Raw genomic sequence first — 6,000 nt, 5'->3', positions numbered from 1 at the left:
CACAGGTAGAATCTTTTCACCAAGGGGATTCAGCATTTTTTCAGTAATACAGGGCACCAACCCGTGGTTACATTTTCTTTTCAGTAATATAGGGCAACAACCCCTGGTTACATTTCCTTTTCAGTAATATAGGGCACCATCCCCTAGTTACATTTCCTTTTCAGTAATACAGGGCGCCAACCCCTGGTTACATTTTCTGTTCAGTAATACAGGGCGCCAACCCCTAGTTACATTTCCTTTTAAGTAATACAGGTCAACATACCCTTGTTACATTTCCTTTTCAGTAATACAGGGCACCAACCCCTAGTTACATTTCCTTTTCAGTAATACAGGGCGCCAACCCCCGGTTACATTCCCTTTTGAGTAATACAGGGTGCTAACCACTGGTTATATTTCCTTATCAGTAATACAGGGTACCAACCCCTGGTTATATTTCCTTTTCAGTAATACAGGGCGCCAACCCATGATTACGTTTCCTTTTTAGTAATACAGGGCGCCAACCCCCGGTTACATTTCCTTTTCAGTAATACAGGGCATCATCCCCTAGTTACATTTCCTTTTCAGTAATACAAGGCACCAACCCCTGGTTACATTTCCTTTTCAGTAATACACGACACCAACCCCTGGTTACGTTTCCTTTTCAGTAATACAGGGCGCCAACCCCTGGTCGCATTCCCTTTTCAGTAATACAGGGCATCATCCCCTGGTTACATTTCCTTATCAGTAATATAGGGTACCAACCCCTGGTTACATTTCCTTTTCAGTAATACACGACACCAACCCCTGGTTACGTTTCCTTTTCAGTAATAAAGGGCGCCAACCACTGGTCACATTCCCTTTTGAGTAATACAGGGTACCAACCACTAGTTATATTTCCTTATCAGTAATACAGGGTACCAACCCCTGGTTATATTTTCTTTTCAGTAATACAGGGCGTCAACCCATGATTATATTTCCTTTTTAGTAATACAGGGCGTCAACCCCTGGTTACATTTCCTTTTCAGTAATACAGGGCACCAACCCCTGGTTACATTTCCTTTTCAGTAATACAGGGCGCCAACCCCTAGTTACATTTCCTTTTCAGTAATACAGGGCACCAACCCCTGGTTATATTTCTTTTTCAATAATACAGGGTACCAACCCCTGGTTATATTTCCTTACCGGTAATACAGGACACCAACCCCTGGTTACATTTTCTTTTCAGTAATACAAGGCGCCAACCCCTGGTTACATTCCCTTTTGAGTAATACAGGGCGCCAACTCCTGGTTACATTTTCTTTTCAGTAATACAGGACGCCAACCCCTGGTTACATTTCCTTTTCAGTAATACAGGGCGTCAATCCCTGGTTATATTTCTTTTCAGTAATACAGGGTACCAACCCCTGATTATATTCTTTTTCTATAATACAAGATACCATCCCATTGTTACATTTCCTTATCAGTATAGGGTACACCAATCTCTAGCTATATTTTTCAACATAGGGTCTCTACTCCCTAGCAATATTTTCCAACATAGAGTCTCCACTCCCTAGCAATGTTTTCCAACATAGAGTCTCCACTCCCTGATCTCCTTACTAATATAGGGTATATCAATCCCTAGTTGTGTTTTCTAACATAGGGTACACTACTCCCTAGTTGATTTGATCTTAAATACAGGGTACACCACTCCCTGATATCATTGCCAATATAGGGTATAACATTCCCTGGCCACATTCTTCCAACATAAGGTATATTAATCCTTAGTTGAGACATCATTTTGACAAGAAAGGTAAACCATTCCAAAAAAAAGTCATTATCATGTTTTTCTAGGGTACACCATTCCCGACACTTTAGTGCTTTTAATAAAGTTTAGAATTTTGTTACAATAACTCACGAAATTTTCCTAGTGAAATCTGGGGCAAAAAGATTTCATTCGTTTGTTTGTTTTGGTGTCTGAGCAGGTTTTATCTCGAGGTACAGGATTCGAGATGACCAAAAGAAGAATTCTCAATCCAGAATAAAGAAAAGGAAAGGAAATGAATCCAAATGCAAAAGTAGATGGAAAGGACATGGACTGCTCAAGACATGACTGAAGTTGCGAGCCTTACATTTTCCGTTTTGATCAAAAGAAGTCGTGGAAGAATGAACTAGCACCTGCAGCTAGCAAGCATCAAGGTTCAGATCAGAGTCTGTGTGATAAACCAGTCAAGATTCAAGATCAATTTTTAGAAGACTTATAGATATGAATCTTGTAACTCATAGCTGATAGGCTTGTTTAGTTTCTTTTGATTTTGATGTAATAAATGGACTACAGACCAGAACCTCGACGGAACCTCACTCGACTCTCCAACTCAGCATTCCATCTTTTTCCTTGAACTACACGTGACCTGATTCCCTTATAATCCGGGATATGTAAGTTATCCAAAACTAGGACTCGGTTGCACTCTTTCTCTTTTCTCTTCCCTTTTGAATAATGGTATGGCCAAAATTAGTCATATCGCTCATATTTTCTTTGCCTGAAAACTCTTCATGTTTTCAAGCACAGAGGGACATGCTGTGAGCACCTAATTTTTGACCATGCTTGAATTTTATCACTTTTTAGTATGTAAAAATATTTTAAGTTTAATCTATATATTTTAGCTCTTATTTCACCTTCTAAAGGTTTTACTTAAGAAAATTAAAATCACAAAAAACAGAGTCACATTTTTAGAGTAATAGCTTTAACTTTTGTAGAAAAGAAAGAAAGGTGTCCTAAAATATATTTTTATTTAGTGTATTTTCTAAATTAGAGGTTTTCAACAAATAAATATTGATTAGAATATGTAGTAATTTTACCTTGTTATTTTGATTTTACTAGGAATATTAACTTTACCTTTTATTCATTATGCATTTTAAAAGAAAAAACAAAACAAAACAAAAAGAGAATAAATCACTTTTGGCACAAATGGATATGAATTTAGTAACAAACTTTGTCTTACCCAAAAGATTCCCTCCACTCATGTCACCCACATGCTCACACCAGCACACACACGTTGGTTTCGCTTTTCAATTCTCACTTTATCCCTTTACCCCATCTTCCTCACAGCACACACTTATTTTTATCCCTTTTCCCCATCTTTCTCACACCACACACTCACTTTGTCCCCCACTTACAACCTCTTCACATCTCCCCAATTTTCTAAGAAAACCGGACCCTCCCCCATTTAAAAATCGGGCAGCTTTATTTCCCAGGGGCGCTCATTGACTTTCCCTAATTTTCTCGGATAAAAACATACACATAACACAAAAGAGAAAAGGGAAATCAAAAATGGGCAGCCTTCTTCCTCGATTCAAGTTCCCGTCTTTCTAGGAGAAAACCCATAAACTTTCAGCCATTCCTTAAATCTAGCTTCATCTTCAATACATATCACTACAAATCCACTTTGAATCCACCGAAAATTCCATAAATATCAATGACATGGTAGCACATATCAGTCCCAATCTCAGCCATTAAAAATATTCAAGCCTAGTCGAGTACGTCTGAAGTTCATCGAACTCCGGCAAGCTGCGAATTCGAGGCTCTAGAGTCACGGTCTTGGTCATCTTTCAGTTTTGAGCAAACAAGAGTCAGATCCTCCTTGCTAAAAGGTTATTTTACATTCTACTAATCTTCCTCTTTAAAACACTGTTATGATGTCTTTGTTAAGTGGCTTTGAGTTTGAACAAAATGTTTTTGAGTGTTTGGTTTTATTTGATAATTTAGGTCATTAGTTAGTTTATTTTCTATGTCAAGCAGTAGATTTATTTGGTATTAATCTCTTGCATTCATTGAGTATCAACGTGACATCATTTGGTATATTTAGCTGATGGTTTATTAAGAGAAAATGGAACATTATTCATTAATGGATTAAGATTTCTATTAGCTTTATTGATAAACAAATATAAAATATTGTTTGGGTATGACTGAGATGATATTTGGGAATAAAGATACTTCTACTGCTTTTTGTTAGATTGCTTTCATTCTCATTTAACATGCCAAGTTTGCTTAGAACAGGTAAATCCACCCTTCTTTTCTTTTTTTAATAACAAATACTTAAATAATAGTGTTACTCCAAAAATTGTTACCCATGCCTCAAATTAGAAACTATTCTTTAATAACTTTGAAATGTGCTTGGATCTCATAATCGGTTTTAGTGATTAATTTATATCCTTTCCATAATAATTTCTAAAATCGTGCTTCAAGAATTAATTTTCTCAAACGTAGTAATTTCTCAAAAGTAATACAAATAATTGATTGTCATAATTTCGGATTCGCTTGCGAGGTACAATTATGATAAGTTAATTAATTTTGTTATTTGATCACGCATTCGCTTGCGTAGCGTGGTTATGACAACGTAATATTATCCAATTTTTTTATTTTATAATTCTTATAATCAAGAAATAAAAGCGGATAGGTAAAATATGAAAATCATATAAAGCACAGTTTATTCAAAATTAATTCAAGCCAACTTTAAGTCAATAAAGCGACCTTGCTAGAACCACGGGACTCGGAGAATGCCTTACACCTTCTCCCCGATCAACAGAATTCCTTATCTAGGCTTTGTTTTCGTAGACCAATAATGATATAGTCAAACCTTACTTTGACTAGGGATTCAAATAAAAGGTGACTTGGAATACCAATAATCAATTCCAAGTGGCAACTCTGAATAACAAAATAATCCCTATTTCAAAATTATCATTTTAATTGGAAAAACTCTTTAACCCACAATCCATAACACATATCTTTTGTGGGGTTAAAAAGGAGGTGTGACAAATGTGCCCCATTAATTGTATAACGGAATGTATGCTTCCCTTTTTGCATTGATGTAACGAAATCGTATAGTTAATTACTCCCTCCGGTTTACAATAATTGACCAATTTACCTTTTTTATTTTGATCCAAAATAAGTGTCCATTTATATAATCAAGAAAAAATTTAATTTGTTTTTCAAAAATTACCCTTATGTATGTATCTCTAAAAAGTTTTTTACTCCTCACATTAACTATGCTGCAATATTTAATTAAGGGTAGTTTAGTCACACTAATTATTTTTGTCTAGAATTTTATATTTGTAAAATAGTTTGTAAAAATAGAAAACTAATTTCTTACTACAAAAATATTATGGGGAATATAGACTGCCACAAAGTTTTTTTAAACATTAATATCGCATGGTAACGGTTAATTATAAATCCCCGCATATTTTTAAAAAAAAAGAATTTATGGAGGTATGCGATAATTTTTTTGGGAATATTTTGATCATATTGCGGGGTTTATAAAATCTCTATATATGTTTTTTGAAATATTAAGATCTTATTATGGGGGTTCTAAACTATCATTAATTGATTTTAAAAACTCCCACAAATTCAAAATTCATTTTGTGTCGGTCGTCGTGGAGGTTCTAAAAAATTGCTGCAATAATGCTCGTGACAATGATAATTGTGACAGTTAGAAACCGTCACAATTTGACCAAAAAAACTCACACAAAATTAGTGTTTTCTTGTAGTGACATGGTTGATAAATTTATTTTGACCTACTAGTTTATTTTGAAAAGGATGAAAGAGAAATTATGTTTATTAAAATAGAAGAGTGGTTGGACGTGAGGAGAATGAACTCAAAGAATGCAACTCAACCAATTGAGTTATTGAGTTGATTATATCAATATACAATACTGATATTTCACCATATTTTTTTGGAGGCTTTCACTTTCACGTGCAGACAAGTAATTAAGGTGCCACAAACATTTATTAAGATATTTAGGTTTGAGGTTATTAATACCCTCGAAAATAGAAAGAGTATATACATTAATCCACCATACTACAAGGTTGTGGTGGAGTGGTAAGTATTCTTCCATCCTTAATAAGAGGCCTGGAGTTCGAGCCCTGGGTATAAAGCCGTCTTTGTTAGGGAGCGCTTTACCCTTCAATTATGGGACTCTCCGATGTGAATCCTAATTTAGTACTACCCCAATACGAGTACTAGACACCAGGTGAGAAAAGGAAAAAAA

This window comes from Nicotiana tabacum, chromosome 13, assembly GCF_000715075.1.
Source record: "Nicotiana tabacum cultivar K326 chromosome 13, ASM71507v2, whole genome shotgun sequence".
NCBI lineage: Eukaryota > Viridiplantae > Streptophyta > Magnoliopsida > Solanales > Solanaceae > Nicotiana > Nicotiana tabacum.
The sequence above is the reverse complement of the archived record's forward strand: the minus strand, read 5'-3'. Positions refer to the sequence as shown.